The sequence below is a fragment of the Felis catus genome, chromosome D4, assembly GCF_018350175.1.
Source record: "Felis catus isolate Fca126 chromosome D4, F.catus_Fca126_mat1.0, whole genome shotgun sequence".
NCBI lineage: Eukaryota > Metazoa > Chordata > Mammalia > Carnivora > Felidae > Felis > Felis catus.
In genome coordinates, this window is record NC_058380.1 from 7,153,923 (window position 1) to 7,172,306 (window position 18,384).

The following is an 18,384-nucleotide window of genomic DNA, read 5'->3' on the forward strand; positions in this document are numbered from 1 at the left end:
CCTCCGTCCCCTTAGCAAATATTCGTTGAATATGCACAGTGCTCTGTAATCAAATGCTTTTGGTATTCGCTTGTGTCCTCTGAGATTGGCTTCCATTCTCTGTAAAGTTTCTGTTTGTCTTTACATCTGTCCTCAGATACCCTCCTCTTTGGAAAAGCTTTTCATGACCCCGTAGACCATCTTAGATGCCTCTTTTCCTAGGTACCGCTTTGACCTGGACATACCCCCAGAAAATAAATTGCAGTGTTGCAGTGTAAACACCTGTTCCAGGGATGACTCTTACAGGCTGTCTCTACTACCTCTGGCCCCAGTAGAGCATCTGGCACACGGCAGATGGGATAAATGAATGCGTAAATTACTATGCACATTAAACGTCAGAATGAGGCAGTGGCCGTGAGTCCTCCCAGTTTTGAGGCTTCCACTCAATGGCAGTTTGCGCAGACCCTTCCTTGAATATCAGAACCAATTTCTCCAGCAGCAGGTGGCTGAAGGGATTCTTGTTCCGTAGGTGACTGAAGTCAGTGCTTTCAACTCAGATGGCTTCTAACAGACAAAACCGACAGGTTTGAGTCAAGGAGTGTAAGTAGTTCTTTGTAGGGATCTGGAAATGAGGGCCCAGCTAAAGGCTTCTGACTTCACAGCTCTACCTTTATGCAAATCGTTTCTCAGTATCCAAATGAGTTGGCAAAATGAAGTCTGTATTTTATCATGACATACCCTTCCAGGAATTTCAATAGTTAGCTATAAATCTTTGTACACATTAACTGAGGAACTTTTCCAAGGAAAGTTTATTTTAGATTGAGACCATGATAATCAGAGCAACGTTTATATAGCTCTATAGCTGAATTGGTTTTCTGGGCATGTTAGTTGGGTAAAACCATTTCTTTGCAGATATTTTCAGGTTATAAAAACCTGAGAAGTAAGCTTTTGTAGACCAATCTGGGACTCTGACTCCTATTGCCTTTACTATGTTAGAAAACAGTCTGGGGGCGCCCGGGTGGCTCAGTCGGTTGAGTGTCTGATTCTTGATTTCCACTCAGGTCATGATCCCGGGGTCATGAGGTTGAGCCCCGCATCAGTGTCCATGCTCAGCATGGAGACTGCTTAAGATTCTCTCCCTCTGCCCCTCTCCCCAGCTCGTGTATACTCAAGAAAGAAAGAAAAGAAAGATAGAAAGAAGAAAGAAAGAAAGAAAGAAAAAGAAAGAAAGAAAGAAAGAAAGAAAAAGAAAAGGAAGGAAGGAAGGAAGGAAACAGTCTATTTCAAAAAACAAATTTACAAACAGATTTTTGGAACACAATGGTTACGTGTATACTTCTCGACAACTTTCGGTAGCTCCCTGTTGCCACTGAACATTTGATCTTTAAACCTGCTCTTCAAAGCCCATTTACCTTTCCATACCGATGTATCTTACAATTCCTCCTTATGACCCTGCATTACAGCCAACTGGAGCCATATGCGCTTACTCTGCATTGCTTTCTGACTGCTATATATTTGCTCAAGCTGCTCCCGCGCTGTTTGTTAAAATCCTATCATACCGTTGAGAATCAACCGTAACCTTTCCTGATTCCCCTCAATTGAATATGACCACCTACTCCTGTAACTATCAAAGGTACTTTATTCCTGTGTTTAAAAAAAGATGACAGTGCCATTTATCAAGCAATTCCTAGATAGTGACCTTTGCGCTAAGCATTTTGCAAACATTGTTTAATGTAATCCTCATGACAGTTATATGGGGATCGGCATTAATTTTACATGTGCCTCTCTCCTGGAACTTGCTCTTTCTCTATCCACTATCTGAATGGAGAGAGAGAGAGAGAGAGAGAAGAGGGAGAGAGAAGGTCCTAGAGTAAAATGAGCCAACCACAGCCCACTGGTTGATTTTGTACATGGAGTTTCATTGCAACAGAACCATGCCCATTCATTTACATATTGTCCATGGCTGCTTTGGTGCTATAACGGTAGAGTTGAATAGTTGTGACAGAGACCATGTGGCCAACAAAACCTAAAATATTTGCTATATGGCCCTTTGCAGAAAAACATGGTCATCCCTTGGACTAAGAGGGTGATGGTCCCACATGATGGGAGGATCCTAAATCCCTGTGGACCAATCCGCTTGACTATGTGGAGCGGAACTGTTCAGCCCCCACCCCCACCCCACCAGCCTGAATTGACTCAAGAAACAATTTTTTATTCTGTTCATGGGTCAAAACTCCTGGGTTGCCTGTTCCAGTAGTTGCCTAGCCTCACTAATGTAAGAGCAGTGTAAACATGCTAACTATCCTAGACAGCAATCAAATGACTCCTCTTCAAAGGACCCAGGAATGTGGGAAGGTTGTTCCTGAGTTCTCTTACTGGCTTCTGATGCCTTTTAAAAGTTACAGGCGAGTATGATGAGAGACATCCTAGGATCTCAAATCAGCAGCATGTGCCGCAAAATAACTTACATGATGGTGGCTGAGTAGCTACTGATTGCATTGAGTAAATAAACACCATGGGAAAAAAAAAAGATCCCAGTGATTTCTGAGGCATGTACTTAGTGGGTGGTCAGGTGGGGGAGGTCAGGTGGGAAAATCCGTGAAGCTCTTCTACGTGCCCGGCCCCTCCAGAATTTGAGGAATTGAAAGTAAAGCGGATACTGATTCGATCACAGCTTCTTTCTTGGAAGAGCAGTGTGTGACATTCATTTATTCCTTCAGTGAAAAACGTTAGGGAAAAAGGAACTCAGAATGACTTTAAAGATAAACTTTCCCATGATCTCTGGGATACTGAAAGTGATTGCAATGTCTCAGTGGGGATTTGAATTAAGTTAAGGGCCATTCTTTGAATTAAGTTAAGGGCCAAAGCTTATCTTTGGACTGTATTTTGTTTGGAAAGGGAACACCCTAGTCTGTAATCTATACATTCTCTGACAATGGCCATTTGAGTTCTTTGTCCATTGGCTTCCTTGGGGAGAATGAAGATGTTTATCCTCTGCAGGCTTTGTTTCTGTGCTTTCACAGAACATAGTGATCTTGGAACAATAAAACCAGTTATAGATTAACTGATCCTGACGTCTCAGTTTCATGGAACCATCAAAGTTCAAGTTGGAAAACTATTGCTAAGGTTATTTATGAGGGCCCTACCCAAATGTTTTCCATGCGAGGTACAAGCAGAAGTCTGTATGGCAATACAGCATCTTTCTTACTACTCTCCCATTCAGCTAGAGTGGGAATTGCAAATGGGCACCAGAAGCCCACGATCCTCCTACAGACATGTTCTGTTTGATCTGCATAGTGTTTTATTTCTTTATTTTTTTATTAATTTTTTTGAATGTTTATTTTTGAGAGAGAGAGAGAGAGAGAGAGAGAGAGAATGAGCGGGGGAGGGGCAGAGAGAGAGGGATACAGAATCCGAAGCAGGCTCCAGGCTCCCAGCTGTCAGCACAGAGCCCGATGCGGGGCTCGAACCCACGAGCCGTGAGATCACGACTTGAGCTGAAGTTGGACGCTCAACCGACTGAGCCACCCAGGTGCCCTATGATCTGCATAGTGTTTTAAAATCAGGTTTATAAAAGCCCAGGTTTAAATTTATCTTAAAAATTAGGATAGCTTGGGGCACCTGGGTGGCTCAGTTGGTTAAGCGTCTGACTTCAGCTCATGATCTCACAGTCTCATGGGATCGAGCCCTGCGTCGGACTCTGTGCTGACAGCTGGGAGCCTGGAGCCTGCTTCGGATTCTGTCCCTCTCTCTCTGCCCCTTCTCCACTCACTCTCTCTTTCTCTCTCAAAAATAAATAAACATTAAAAAATATTTTAAAAAATTAGGATAGCCTAAAAATACTGGGCCTGAGTTCCCATCCACCAATAATAATTCAGAGGTGGAATTAGATGGGAGTGCACCTTCCAGCTGGATGTGGTTCCCAACACTCTCTCTCATCTGAGCTCTGGTGCACCTCAGTCTTTGCATTACCTGCCTGGCTCCTGTGGGCGTTAGAGTTCCTGGCTTCCATTCTAGGGCTCCTTGCTCTCTCCTCTGCTTATCTCAAAAAAAAATTTTTTTTTAAATAAAAGAAGATGAGATTGGGATAACCTAGAGGGTCATCTTAGATCTACCATTATGTGACTGCCGGCAAGTCATTTGATATCTCGAGTTTCCTTGGTTATAAAATGCCTACAGCAAAAGATGGACATTCTAAAGAACAGCCAAGGTCATGCATGTAGAATAGGCCTCAGGTCTTCATCTTACCATCTGCTTCCACCATGGTCACCTTGCATCCAGTCTTTTCACTTTTCCATTCCATAGTTTAAAATGTTTTATTTAGCCCCCAAAACATGTTAGCACCCACTGTATGCCTGGCATTGGGTTGGGATTCGGCGGTCAGTGAGAATAGACTCAGGCCCTATTCTCATGAAACTTACAGTGCCAATGGGGGAGGCAGATACGTGTCAAATAATCATACAGATACATGTAAAATGGTCACCAGGACAGCTGCTGTGAGGGAGATGACCTTCACATCCAGAGAACATGATGTAGTAGGGCCTTTGGTGAAGGCAGAAAGGTCAGACAAGGCTCTCAAGATCTGAAGGATAAGGAGTTGTGTGACTGAGGGGGGTGAGGAGAATATTCTAGGTAGTGGAAAGAGCATGTGTAAAAGTACTATGGGGCAGGAAACGTGGAGAGGGTGAGGCACTAGGAGAAACCGGTGGGTCTGGTGCAGAGGGGATAAGGAAAGGGGGGATACGTAGCTAGAGAAGAGAGGAGGATCAGATAGCATGTAGGCCATGCTTTGGGGCTTTAGTTTTATCTTAAGAGCAGTGGTAAAGCCATTGAAGATTTAAGCAGGGGGCTCTACAAAGTGGCAACTCACTCTGTAGTGTGGAAACCAGATGGGAAGACATATCAGGTTGAATCCATGAAATTTTCACTTCCATTCTTTTTGTCCTAAAAGCGGGCCATTTCCTATGGTTCCACCTGATAGAATACATGCAGGGTAAACCAGTTAGGGGGCTGGTGAGAGATGACAGTGGTCTGGACTAGGATAGGGTTTTGGAAATGGAGAGAAGTGGAAGGTTAAGAAATGCATGCAGGTCACACAGCAAGAAGGAGACAGAACCAGAATCAAAACCCAATCAGTCTGATCCCAGACCTCAAGAATTCAAATAATCTACTATGGAAGGCGACGTGTCCCGTAACAGATATTCAAGCTCAGGCTGACAGCACAAAGGAAGGTTTAGGAAAAGTTTCATGGAGAAGTCTATTTTTCCAGGGTACTGGAGAATAAGTGGTATTTTGACAGATCGTGATGGGCAAAGAGGTATCCAGGGGTAGGAAACTGACTGAGCAAAGGCGCGGCACAGAAGACACCTCCACATGTTTGGGGAACTGCACACAGAGTCCAGTGTGGCTGGGTGTGGGTTATTTGTATGAGACAAGTCAGGAACAGAGAGTTAGTTGGGACTTAAATTGCAGATAAAGGACCTTGGAGCAGGAAGTGGGGAGGGAGTGTGCACCATTTCCCTCGCTGTTGGTCATAAGGAAAATAAAGCCTATAAGCAACTGAAGCCTCTAGAATCAATTTGGACTACTCTGTTTTGGAGTGGTAGTGAGGGCACTATCTCAAAGAGGGAAACTAGGTGATTTTTGTTTCTAGATCTGCTCTGGAGTTCAAGGCAAGACGACTTCTTCTTCTTCTTCTTCTTCTTCTTCTTCTTCTTCTTCTTCTTCTTCTTCTTCTCCTCCTCCTCCTCCTCCTCCTCCTCCTTCTTCTTCTTCTTCTTCTTCTTCTTCTTCTTCTTCTTCTTCTTTTAATCTTTATTAATTTTGAGAGAGAGAGAGACAGAGACAGAGTGTGAGTGGGGGAGGAACAGCAGAAGAGGGAGACCCAGAATCCCAAGCAGACTCCAGGCTCTGAGCTGTCAGCACAGAGCCCAATGTGGGGCTCGAACTCATGAACCCCAAGCTCATGACTTGAGCTAAAGTTGAATGCTTAACCAACTGAGCCACCGCGGCGCCCCTCAAGGCAAGACTTCTTAACTTGGGGATTCTGCACTCGTGGATGGGCATCAGGGATCCTAGAACCTTAGGAAATTGTGGGGCAAAGTTGTATGTTGCATGAGCACCTGTGCTTCTTGTCTAGGAGGAGGTACTTCATAAGATCCATTACTTTCTCTAAGCACTCATGATCAAAGAAATATTGTAGGCCCCCACTGTGAAAGGGAAAAGCCAGCAACAGTCTCAATGGGGCTTTGCTTGGAGCCAGGAACTGGAAACAGTGTCCTACTGAGAAGCTTTGAGATTCTGTAGAAGTCAAAACCAAGAGTTTGAGTTCCCCACTGACACGCAGAACTTTCCAGAGAAGTGTCATCACCGTGGATCAGCAGAGGCCTGGCTCCGTCAGCCTCTGCCCCGGGATGGCAGGTTGTCTGGGTTAGCAGGCCCAGCCAGGGAAAGGTTAGGTGAGGCACATCTCCCTGTAACAGTGTCAGTAGGAAGAGAATCACTTTTGAGCTTCTGTCCCTGGAGGTTTACAGTGGTAACAGGAAGCTACAATTTCCAGGCAGATGACAGCTCTCTGGAAGGATTTGTACCATTGTACTTTTAGCCCAACCCAGCAGAGTCACTCAGCATCAAACAGGCTTGTCAGCGAGGCAGCTTGTGGGCAAGGCCGTGAGAAAACCCTTCATTTCCTCCCGGTTGTCAAGTCGTTTCAAAGCTTGCCCGGCAGGCCCTGCCATCATGGACACCGGCTGGGGTGACGGAGGGCGGGGAAGGCAGCAATGCCGGTGACGAAATTGAGGTTTCTGGGCAGATCCTTTGATTCACAGAAAATAGTTGTGCTGGAGGCTGGTCTGGTCATTAGTGGTGTGTTTTGCATGATGATTCTCTTTGATTAAAGAGAGACAGAGTCCCGTGTGGAATAGTCAGGATTAGGTCTGTCTGCACGTGACGGAAAGTTGAGGACAACAGTGGTTTAAACGTCGTAGACATTGCTCCCTGTCACGTAAACCCACGCTGGAGCTGAGCAATCCAGGGTTGGTTTGGCAACTGTGTGCTCAGCAAACCTAGGGACCCACCAAACCTGGGAACCTACTCCATGACCCAGGATGGCTCCCTAACCTCCAGTCTGGGGGAAGTGGAAGAGGGGAAGAAAGGACCCCCCTTATTTTAAGGACATTTGCTCAGAGGTCTCGTGTCACAATTCTGTTTGCATGCCATTGTCCAGAGCGCACTGACTACTCGTCAACTCATGTGGTTGGAATACGGTCTTTAACTCGGGCATCTAGTGACATACCGGGGGTCCTGTTTTGTATACATATGGACAACTCGATGTCTCTCTACACCGTGTCCTCAGAAAAGATGGAGTGCTTTGATGCTGTTCAGATAACTCCAGAGACCTTAGCAAACCTGGATCTACCTTTATCTCTTTAGATGAGGTAGGTCATTCTTTTCTTGCCTTAGAGAGCAACTTTATAGAGGTGGTCTCCTTCACTTTTGTCAGTAGGCGTGTGAGAAGCAAGACTTCTTCATTCACTCATTCATTCGTTCACTCGTATAGGTACTGTCCTGTCAGAGACGATCAGCCGTTCACCACATTTATACTTCCTATCCAAAGGGGACACTTATTCCTAGAAAGTGGTCATCCTCCCGGAGGCTAGATGTCTCAGCCTCCCGCATCGAGGTGGGTCCATAAGACCAGCTTCTGCCAATGGTATGTGGACACAGGAGACGCGTCCCTTCGGGGAGGAGGTGGTTAAAAGCTGTCTTCGTCCCCTAGTTTCTTATCTGCCTCCAGAAGCTGGAGACCCGGAGGCCTCGCAGGTGGCAGAGACACACATGGAAGGAGCTCGGGCATCAGAATCACCCCAGGAAAAGCTGCCCACCAAATGTCTGCATGGGACTGTTACGTTCACAAGGACTCCGCTCTCAGCTTGAGCTCCGGGTACAAGAGTGTGCCTCCTGGTGCCTGCTGTAATACGACCGTTAGGTTGAGAGCTCAGCTCTCACATCAAATAGAACTAGATTCGAATGCCATGTGGTGGACTTCCCAGCCACGAGATGGAGATTTCAGGTAATTTCTCGCAATCTCCCTGCCTAATAGCCTCTCTTTCCTCATTTATAGAATGTGGCTTAATTTACATACCAGGTACAATATTTGTGTGTGGGGGGGAGATGCCGGCACCTAATAAATGCTTCAGACATGTTCATTCTTAGTCTTAGAATCACATATTGTTGGGGCTCCTCCTTTTCTGTTCTGATAGGGTAGCTTTTGCTAATTTAGGGACCAATCGAGGCATTTCAGCTTATTTACTTAGTTCTTGTCTCGTGTCCCTCAGGTTGTGGGTCTCTCTGCTGATGGTCATCAGTGATTCTGTATAGCAGATGTCCCCTTCCCCACCACGTTGTGATAGGCAGAATAATGGCCCCTGAAGATGTCCCCGTCCCAATCCCTGGAGACTGTCAATGTGCTACCTTACATGGCAAAAAGAATTTTGCAGCTGTGATTAGGTTAAGGACTTCGCGATGGGGAGATTATCATGGATTACCAAAGTGGGCCCAGTGTAATCACAATGGTCCTTAAAGATGGGAGAAGACAGCGAGTCAGAGAACGAGATGACAGACAGGTGTTGGAGTGATATGACTGCTGGCTTGGAAGACAAAGAAGACCACGAGCCAAGGGGTGCAGGCAGCTTCCACAGCTGGAAAAGGCAAGGAACGGACTCTCCCCTGGAGCCTTTAGAGGGAGCACAGTCCCGCAACATTTGGTTCCAGCCCAGCGAGACCCACATCCGACTCGTCTCCTACAGAGCTGTAAATGGTAAGTTTATATGGCTGGTCGTGAAGTTGGCGGTAATTTGTTACAGCAGCAACGAGAAGCTAAATCACACCCTCTCCCCAACGCGCTGTGTTGCAATGTGCCTGTGAAGCTCTTTCCCGAAGTAGGAGGGAAGCTCTGAGAGCGGAGTCACAGTGAAAGAAGACAAGTGGAGCTAACGTGAGCTCACCGTTGCACCCACAGGGAAAGCTGCTTCACGCCCCGGGCTCTCAGGGGGGGTGACCCCACCCTCCGTGGATCCTCCTCGACTCCTGACCAGACTTTCACCTTTGTTTTGGGTCCTGGATACCTCATGGTCCGCCCCTGCCCCAGCCCTTGCCACTGCAGGCTGTGAGCCTGCCAGATCCTACAGTAGGTGACCTTTAAGTAAGAGCTCCTCTCCTAGATCCCTATTGGCAGGGCTCTGGCTTTGAACTTGAGCAGCAGAGGATTCCGCACTTGGGACGGAAGCTTTGGAATGTTCCTGCCCCTCCCACCCCTTCCAGACAGCAACGTGAAAGGGCTGCACTGGCTTTTTTTTTTTTTTTTTTTTAGGTGAAATTCATACAACATAAAATTAACCATTTTGAAGTATATCATTTAATGGCACTTTAGTACATTAACCTTGTTGTGCAACCATCACCTCTATCTAGTTCCAAAACATTTTCTTCACCCCAGTAGGAGACCCTGTTCCATGAAATAGTCAGTCCCCATTTGCCCTTTCTTCCAGGCCCTGGCAACCACCATTTGTTTTTGGTCTCTATGGATTTACTTATTCTGGAGGTTTCATATATATTAAATAATATAACGTATGGCCCTTTGTGTTTGTCTTTTTTTTTTTTTATTTTTTTTTCAATGTTTATTTATTTTTGGGACAGAGAGAGACAGAGCATGAACGGGGGAGGGGCAGAGAGAGAGGGAGACACAGAATCGGAAACAGGCTCCAGGCTCTGAGCCATCAGCCCAGAGCCCGACGCGGGGCTCGAACTCACGGACCGCGAGATCGTGACCTGGCTGAAGTCGGACACTTAACCAACTGCGCCACCCAGGCGCCCCATGTGTTTGTCTTTTTTGACATAGCATAATGTTTTCTTATTTTAACCACAAAAATTTTATTTATTTATTTATTTATTTATTTATTTATAGAATTTTTTTTTTAAAAAATTTAAATCCAAGTTAGTGAACATATAGTGTAATAATGATCTCAGGAATAGATTTAGTGATTCATCACTTGCATATAACACCCGCTGTTCATCCCAACAAGCGTCCTCCTCAATGTCCATCACCCATTTAGCCCACCCCCCAACCACCTCCCCTCCAGCAACCCTCAGTTTGTTCTCTATATTTAAGAGTCTCTTAATTTAAGAGTCTCCCTCTCTCTGTTCTTATCTTATTTTTCCTTTCCTTCCCCTATGTTAATCTATTTTGTTTCTTAAATTCCACAGATGAGTGAAATCATATATCTCTTTTTCTGACTGATTTCGTTTAGCATAATGCATTCTGTTTCCATCCGTGTTGTTGCAAATGGCAAGATTTCATTCTTTTTGCTGGCCGAGTAATATTCCATTGTGTATATACACCACATCTTTATCTTTTCATCAGTTGATGGACATTTGGGCTCTTCCCATAATTTGGCTATTGTCGATAGTTCTACCATAAACATTGGGGTGCATGTGCCCCTTCAAATCAGCATTTTTATATCCTTTGGATAAATACTACTGTGAAATTGCTGGGTCATAGGGTAGTTCTATTTGTAATTTTTTGAGGACCCTCCATATTGTTTTCCAGAGTGGCTGCACCAGTTTGCATTTCTACCAGCAGTGTAGAAGGGTTCCTCTTTCTCTGCATCCTTGCCAACATCCGTTGTTAAACGAGTTGTTAATTTTAGCCATTCTGATAGGTGTCAGGTGGTATCTCAATGTGGTTTTGATTTGTATTTCCCTGATGATGAGTGATGTCGAGCATCTGTTCATGTGTCAGTTGGCCATCTGGATGTCTTCTTTGGAGAAGTGTCTATTCATGTCTTTTGCCCATTTCTTCACTGGATTATTTGTTTTTTGGGTGTTGAGTTTGGTAAGTTCTTTATAGATTTTGGATATCAGTCTTTTATCTGATATGTTGTCTGAAAATACCTTCTCCCATTTTGTCGGTTGCCTTTTAGTTTTTCTGATTGTTTCCTTCACTGTGCAGAAGCTTTTTCTTGACGAGGTCCCAATAGTTCATTTTTGCTTTTGTTTCCTTTGCCTCTGGAGACATGTCAAATAAGTAGCTGTGGCCGAGGTCAAAGAAGTTGTTGCCTGTTTTCTCCTCTAGGATTTTGATGCCTTCCGGTCTTATGTTTAGGTCTTTCACCATTTTGAGTTTATTTTTGTGTATGGTGTAAGACAGTGGTCCAGGTTCATTTTTCTGCAAACTTTCCAGTTTTCCCAGCATCAGTTGCTGAAAAGACTTTCTTTTTTCCATTGGATATTCTTTCCTGCTTTGTCAAGGATAAGTTGGCCATACGTTTGTGGGTCCATTTCTGGGTTCTCTATTCTGAACTTAGTATAATGTTTTCAAGGTTCATCCAAATTGTAGAATGTATTAATACTCCAATTCCTTTTCATGGCTGAATAACATTCCATTATATGGATAACCATATTTTGTTTATCCATTCATCAGCCAATGGACACTTGGGTAGTTTCTCCCTGATGGCTGCTGTGAATAATGCTACTGTGAACATTTGTGTGTGTTTTGTTTGAAGACCTCTTTTCAGTTCTGCATGGGTGTGTGTTTTCATATTGCTTGGATATATTCCTAGCAGTGGAGTTACTGGGTCACCCCAGCTTTTGATATCTGCTTATGTTGTTGTCAAAGATAAATGTCTCCAATGTCACTAAATTATTTATTTTTAGAATCTTTTCCAGGTGGAAAGCATGTGTGGGACGTGCTGATTCCACCACTATATTGCTATTATCAAACATGTTTTCCCCTGCCATCTTTGTGGGGGAAACTATCAGGTGTGTCAAATCAGTGGTGACCTGGAATTGAGGGCTATAGGCTGCATCAGAACCCAGACACCTTCCGTCACTCTCTGATAGTAAATGGATTACTTGTGTGTTCATTGTCTAACTTCCTCAATGACTATGTAATTTCTACAAGGGCAGGGATTTACTATGTTTCATTCACTTCTGGATCCTAGTGCCAGCAACAGTGCCTGGAACAGTATATACTGAATAAACACATGAACATTTGAAGGAATGACCATCAGTGTCCTCTGATTTCATGTCCTGTCTCTCCTTCAGGTCCCAACCCTAGAAGCTGGGTTCACATCCATGAACTCTTTAGTTAAATGACACCTTTGTGTCCATTTTTCCTTTCAAGACCCAAAAATACCCTAGAGATATAGAGTGGGTATTCTTCCCTCACTTTGAAGATGAAGAAAATGATGATCAGAGGTATCAATTTGTGCCAACTGACTCAGCTAGTAGGTTGTGACACAGGGAGCTAAGGATGATGTATTAGTTTCTAGGATGATGTATTAGGCAACTAGGACTGCTGCCACAAATTACCACAAACTCACTGGGTTCAAACAACAGAAACGTTAATCATCCTGGAGGCCAGAAGTCTGAAATTGAGGTGTCAACAGAAACAAGGCTCTAGGGTGAATTTCTGCCTGCCCCTTCCAGCTCCTGGTGGCCCTAGGCTTCCTTGGCTATTGAAGTATGGCTCCAATCACTGCCTGTTTTCACGTGACCTTCTCTCCTGTGTTTCTGCGTGTCCTTTTCTGTCTCTTATAAGGACACTCTTTGGTGGATTTAGAGCCCACACTAATCCTAAACTTGATTTATCTGCTATGACCCTTTTTCCAAATAAGGTCACATTCTGAGGTTTGGGTGGACACATCTTTTAGAGGCCACCACTCAGGCCACTATACATGGGCATCCCAGTGTGAATGTCTCCTGGTTGTGTTCTTTCTCCTTGAGTCCCTGATCTGTACCCCAGCCTTCCTGGTGTACCCATGTAGTACTGGTAGGTGCTATGAAAGAGAAGGTTGCAGGTAAATGAGTTTAGGGAATTCTTTTTTCTTTTAATGTTTTTTATTTTGAGAGAGAGAGAGAGAGAGAGAGAGCGTAGGTGGGGAGGGGCAGAGATAGAGAGGGAGAGAGAATCCCAAGCAGGCTCCACACCATCAGAGCAGAACCTGATGCAGGGCTTGATCTTACGAACCATGAGATCATGACCTGAGCTGAAATCAAGAGTCAAACACTCAACCTACTGAGCCACCCAGGCGTTCCGAGTTTGGGAAATTCTGAATTGAACAAAGCTAGGCAGGAATTTTTACTGCAGGATTTCTCAGACTCTTTAATGTACTAGTATACATTGTAAATATTCATGAGAGGAAAAAATATGGAGCATTGCCCCAATTCCTTTGATCTGGAAATACTTTAAAAAGAACTAATGAAGGGGGCGCCTGGGTGGCTCAGTCGGTTGAACGTCCAACTTCGGCTCAGGTCATGATCTCGCGGTCTATGAGTTTGAGCCCCATGTTGGGCTCTGTGCTGACAGCTCGGAGCCTAGAGCCCGCTTTGGATTCCGTGTCTCCCTCTCCCTCTGCCCCTCCCCCACTCATGCTCTGTGTCTCTCTGTCTCAGAAATAAATAAACATTAAAAAAAATTTTAAAAATAACTAATGAAGAACAGTGGAGCTCTCACAGGATGAGGCTGCGTAGAATCCAGGTGGGAAATGTTGCTCTTCTCTTCTTCCTTTTCTCGGGATGGGGAGGGGCTCCTTCTTAAGAGATGTGCCAGCAGAAATGGTACAAATCACCCCAAAGAGCCTAAAGTCAAGTGGCATAGGGAAGATAAAAAAACATAATGCCTGACATATTCTTTTAGCCAGTAAATCTCTAATTAAAAGAAAAAAAAAAAGAAAAAATCCACCAACTGCCTACATATCCCATACGATTGCCATAGTGATGACACCTCCCCCAGGAGACCATATTTGAAATTTGAAGATACTTGCTAGGGTCACGTTCCTGTTAGGAACTTCCTGCCTGGTGCACGTGGACCTATTCTCTTTAGAGAAGCAGAGATTCATAGAGGGTTAGAGCTGCAAGAGGTCTTAGGGATATCTCTTGTAACCCAGTAATTTAACAGATAAGGAAACAGAGGCCCAGAGAGACAAAATAGCACAGGGTAAAACCTGTTCAGGGTCACACACAGAACCAATGGCAAGGGCTGGTTCTGGAGCCTGTGCCAACTGACTTCAACTTCAAGGCCCTGCTACCTCAGGCCTCTTTTACAATATCACTTGAGAAGGAAAAACCCTTTCGTGGATGATTCACTAGAAATCCAAGGATGTTGTGGATTTTCTCAGTACTGGACATTCTGCCAAAAGTCTTTTTGCCTCAACTCTTGATTTTGGAAAATATTTTCCAACATTTGCTAAGCCACTTACCTGTCTTCATTCAAATAGAGTGAAACAGAGGGAATTTAATTTTTTTTTTTTTTTTAGCTATGCACCGTTTTGCAGTGGGTGAGGTCTGTCGTCTGATCGTTAGGCCCCACCTCACCTCTGACCATGGACTACATGTAGATGGATAGAAATGAACAGGAAAGGAATTAGTAACATTTTACAAGACATGTCAAACCTTCACTGATTTTCTCCTGACATTTTAGGTATGTGTGTAGGATGCTCTGAACAAGAATAAGGCAACTGAAGGTGTAGCAAGATCAGGAAAGAGAGTCTGATAGAAGGTTCCATGTGCCCTTTATGGCATTAGTGGAATAATTCAGCCACAGGTGATTTGTGATGTACCCTAGAAATTACTTTCCGGTTTTTTAGAAGTAAATCCTTCATATGAGTTTGTTTAATAGCCCCTGGGCAGGATTTCGGTAGATTTTAAGAAGCTGTAAGTGATGCCTTCAAGACTGCTGCCAGATAAGAGCTTTGGTGCCATTTTTTTTTTTTTTAATCAGGAAAGAGTGATTGTCCTGAAGATCAAAGGCGTGAGGGCGAATGAGTAGCTTTCCCTGGATCCAGCTGGGAAAAGGTGGGTTCACTAGAACTCTTTGCTCATGAGGGGGCGGGGCTTGGAGTCAGACGACCCCGACAGGGGGCGGGGCTTGGAAGGCAAGACTAAAGACGCAACTTACAGGCAAATAGCTGCCATTCCCCAATCCCTATGGTGGACGGGTCGTCTCGCTGCTGTAGGCCTCTGAGAATCAGAGGTCTGTGGTCTGTGATATCGGGTGATAAATATCTGTGGATCTTCTCCAGGAAGGAGGAGTGACCTCTGATAAGAGCAACTTACTGTCTGAAAGGCAGATAGCGATGAACTGGTCTAGGGAAGGCTCAGGGTTGCCCAGAGGTATTGCCTGTTTCGGGATACAGCTCACGTGGAGGGTCTGGACAGGGTGTGTTCGGGGTCCCTTGATCACATCCCCATTGCTGCCTCTGGCCACTTGGTAACCATTTGATCTTTAGACAGCCTCCAATTTCCTCTCCGGACTCCTGTGATTCATTTCTTTGTCCAAAAGTGGGGCATGGAAGGGAAAGAATTACCACTAATTAAGAAGTCTGGATCTTTGGATTCAAGGGTATGGAAGGTTTGCTTATTTCTGTCTCAGGGCCTTTGTCCTAGCTATCTGTCAAATTCTTCCTCCAGGTCTCAGCAAGAAATGAATGTCACCTCCTCAGAGGAGCTTCCCTGTCCTCTAGATGTCCCACAGCACCTCCTGGCATTCATTCTTTATCTCTTTACCCCGGTTGCTTTTCTTCAGGCTCTGATCTCTAACTGAAATCATCTTGGTTATGTATTTCCTTATGAGCAGCTGGCTCTGACTTCTCCCACTGGACCAGCAGGCATAGATCCTGTATCTCCAGAGCCCACACAAGGCTTGTCACAGGAGAGATGGAAGCAGAATCTGGGTAGATCCCATTAGACTAGATCCCAGGGAATTGTGTCTTCCTTTTGGAATCTCATGCACCTGGAATTTTTTTTTTTTTTTTTTTTTAGAGCTCTTAACACTTTATAAGTACATATTGGTGGGATTATTTCCTTGAGGCCTATCTCTTACTAGGGCAAGGATTCATGACCGTTTTGTGCCAAAGTTTGCTCTTGTGTTGGGTGAAGCCTTTGGATCCCTTCTCAGAATAACGTGTTTAAATGCATAAAGTAAAATACCTAGGATTATAAAGGAAGCCGATTATATTGAAGTAGAATCAACAAAATGTTAAAATGTAAATTTGTTATATAGTTACATGTGCTTCTTCATTTATACGTTTAATAATAAAACCTATCGTAATTCTCTAAGTGGTGATAAGCATAATTGGTTTTTTGAGATGTCTGCAAAAACAGGAATGTGAGGAGCTCCTGGGTGGCTCGTTCAGTTAGGTGTCAGACTCTTGATTTCAGCTGAGGTCAGTATCTCACCGGTTCGTGAGTTTGAGCCCTGGCATTGGGCTCTGTGTTGACAGTACAGAGCCTGCTTGGAATTCTCTCTCTCTCTCTCTCTGTCCCTCCCCCTATTATGCACTCGCTTGCGTGCTCTCTCTCTCAAAATAAATAAATAAACTTAAAAAAATACGTAATGTGAGATAAAAATGTCTTTCATTGGTGTTGGCGACAGAGACACAGTTACTTTTAATCCTGCTGAGGTTTGTTGCCTACATTCGTGATGGAATCAAACACTAAATTTCAATTAGAGATTACTGAAAATAAAGATGTAATTTTTTTCCATCTGAGTTCATTGACTCCTCAAAGTCTATCTACAGATTGTAGAGCAGTTCATGGACCCCACATTAAGAACTCCTGTGCTAGAATACATCACTTAAATTTGGTTCACCATATTTACCGTAGCATCTAAGACATAGTAAGTACTCCTTACATATTCACAGATGGAAGGAAGGCAGGAAGGCAGGAAGGCAGGAAGGCAGGAAGGCAGGAAGGAAGGAAGGAAGGAAGGAAGGAAGAGGCAATCTTTGTGTCTAACACTGTTCTCAGAACAAGATGGCTGAATGAATGAATGAATGAATCCTGCAGGCAAGGCAGTGAGCTAGTCATTAACAAATGAGAGTACCCTCTCTCTCCACCATTTCCAATAATGACTGCATCTTAGCTGAGGTCCTTTGTTACTACTGAAACCCATTGAGTGTCTCACCCATAGCTGACACAAAAACATGTACTTGGATAATAAAATGTCTCTTTGGCTGAAAGAGACAACCCCCACACTGTAATTTATCAGGTGCAATGGATCAGTGCTTTGAGACTTCTAGATGACCAATCAGCTGACTCCTTGGGCTCTCATGGACTCTCAAGGTCACAGCTTTTGTGGGTCACTGCCTTTTACCATGACAGCACCTCTCAGTTCCAACTGGCCCCATCATTACCACCTGCCCTTGGTGAGTTGTTTGGGACAAACTCCTTTTCCTGCTTGTGGGAAGAGAAGGCCCATGGGACAGCAGGCTCACTAGGAATCTGGCTCTACCATCTGACAGATTATTTCAGGCTCTCATGAATATCAACTGGAAGGATCAGCGCTGTGTGAATTTTTATGCTCTCATGGTGCCTTACAAGTCAGCAGTTACTGACAGGACCTACATGAAAACTCAGGGCTAGTAGAGACAAAATCGAATTCATTATTCAGTGCTTCAGAAAAAATTCCTAATATATCAGCAGTGCAGATGCCAACATGCATCTCTTGGTAGCAGACACTTCTTAAAAATTTTGGAATGCTTTCTAAGACAGTTAAGGATAAATGAATATTCATGAAAGTGCTATAAAAATGAAGGATCTATTTCTTAATAGGGGAAAGATAAATCGCTTGGGGAAATGAGCAGCAATTTTGTGGCTGTAAAAACTAGACATTCTGCATTGACCTGCATTATTGTAATTGCACAGTGGAATCCATCGTTCTATGTTATCACGCAGATCGGGTAGTAAACACGCTCCGTTGTTCCCCACCCAACTTACCCTCAAGTTGATTGACTTGTTTAACATGACACTAAGCGGTGGATAATTACACCTTCCTTGGATCACAGTGCCCTACAACTAATAGTTTGGGGCTAGAGATACTTGTCCAACTATATAATCATCTAATTATCTTTCCTCTCTTGAGGTTTGAAGGGTCTGTGCTCTATCAGATAAGAGAGTCATGGTAATGGAATATGGATTAAGTGATGGAAGAAAATGATGTCTCCTCTTCTTGAACTCTATAACGTTCTTGGTCTATTTTGCAACTGTGCATTCAGGATTTTCACATTGCCTCTTCCCCTCCATGTGTGGTCAGTGGCCTCCTGTTCAATGACTTCTCTAAATCTGTGGGTTTTTATCTTGGTTGCCCATTAAAATCCTGGGAGTGATTTTTTTTTTTTTTTTTAAAGCACTCATGCCTGGACCTCACTCCAGGAGTTGATAAAAGCTACCCAGGTGATTACATTGAGCAGCCAGGGTTCAGAACCACTGCTCTAAATCCCCAACAGCTACTCTGTATGACTTCTGTTCAGATCCCCATAGATGGTTCTCAGTGCATTCTCCTTGTTCAAAAGAGATTAGCAGCTGTTCGAGCCAGATGAGCACCAAATAGTCTTTCTGAGGTAATCAGAA

The 18,384-nt window shown here is 44.2% G+C and overlaps 2 long non-coding RNA genes across 2 annotated transcripts in view; both read left to right on the forward strand.

Annotated features, from left to right (window-relative positions):
• The window catches only part of LOC123381534, a 56,301-nt gene extending 40,115 nt beyond the window's left edge, over positions 1-16,186 (forward strand). Inside the window, exons 3-4 of the long non-coding RNA XR_006588635.1 lie at positions 14,756-14,829; positions 15,445-16,186. This is a non-coding gene — a long non-coding RNA (uncharacterized LOC123381534). The remainder of the gene's footprint in view (positions 1-14,755; positions 14,830-15,444) is intronic.
• On the forward strand, positions 5,932-9,357 carry LOC123381535. The gene is made up of 2 exons (XR_006588636.1): positions 5,932-8,050; positions 8,316-9,357. It is a non-coding gene; the product is annotated as an uncharacterized LOC123381535 (long non-coding RNA).
• Positions 16,187-18,384: the final 2,198 nt, after the last annotated feature.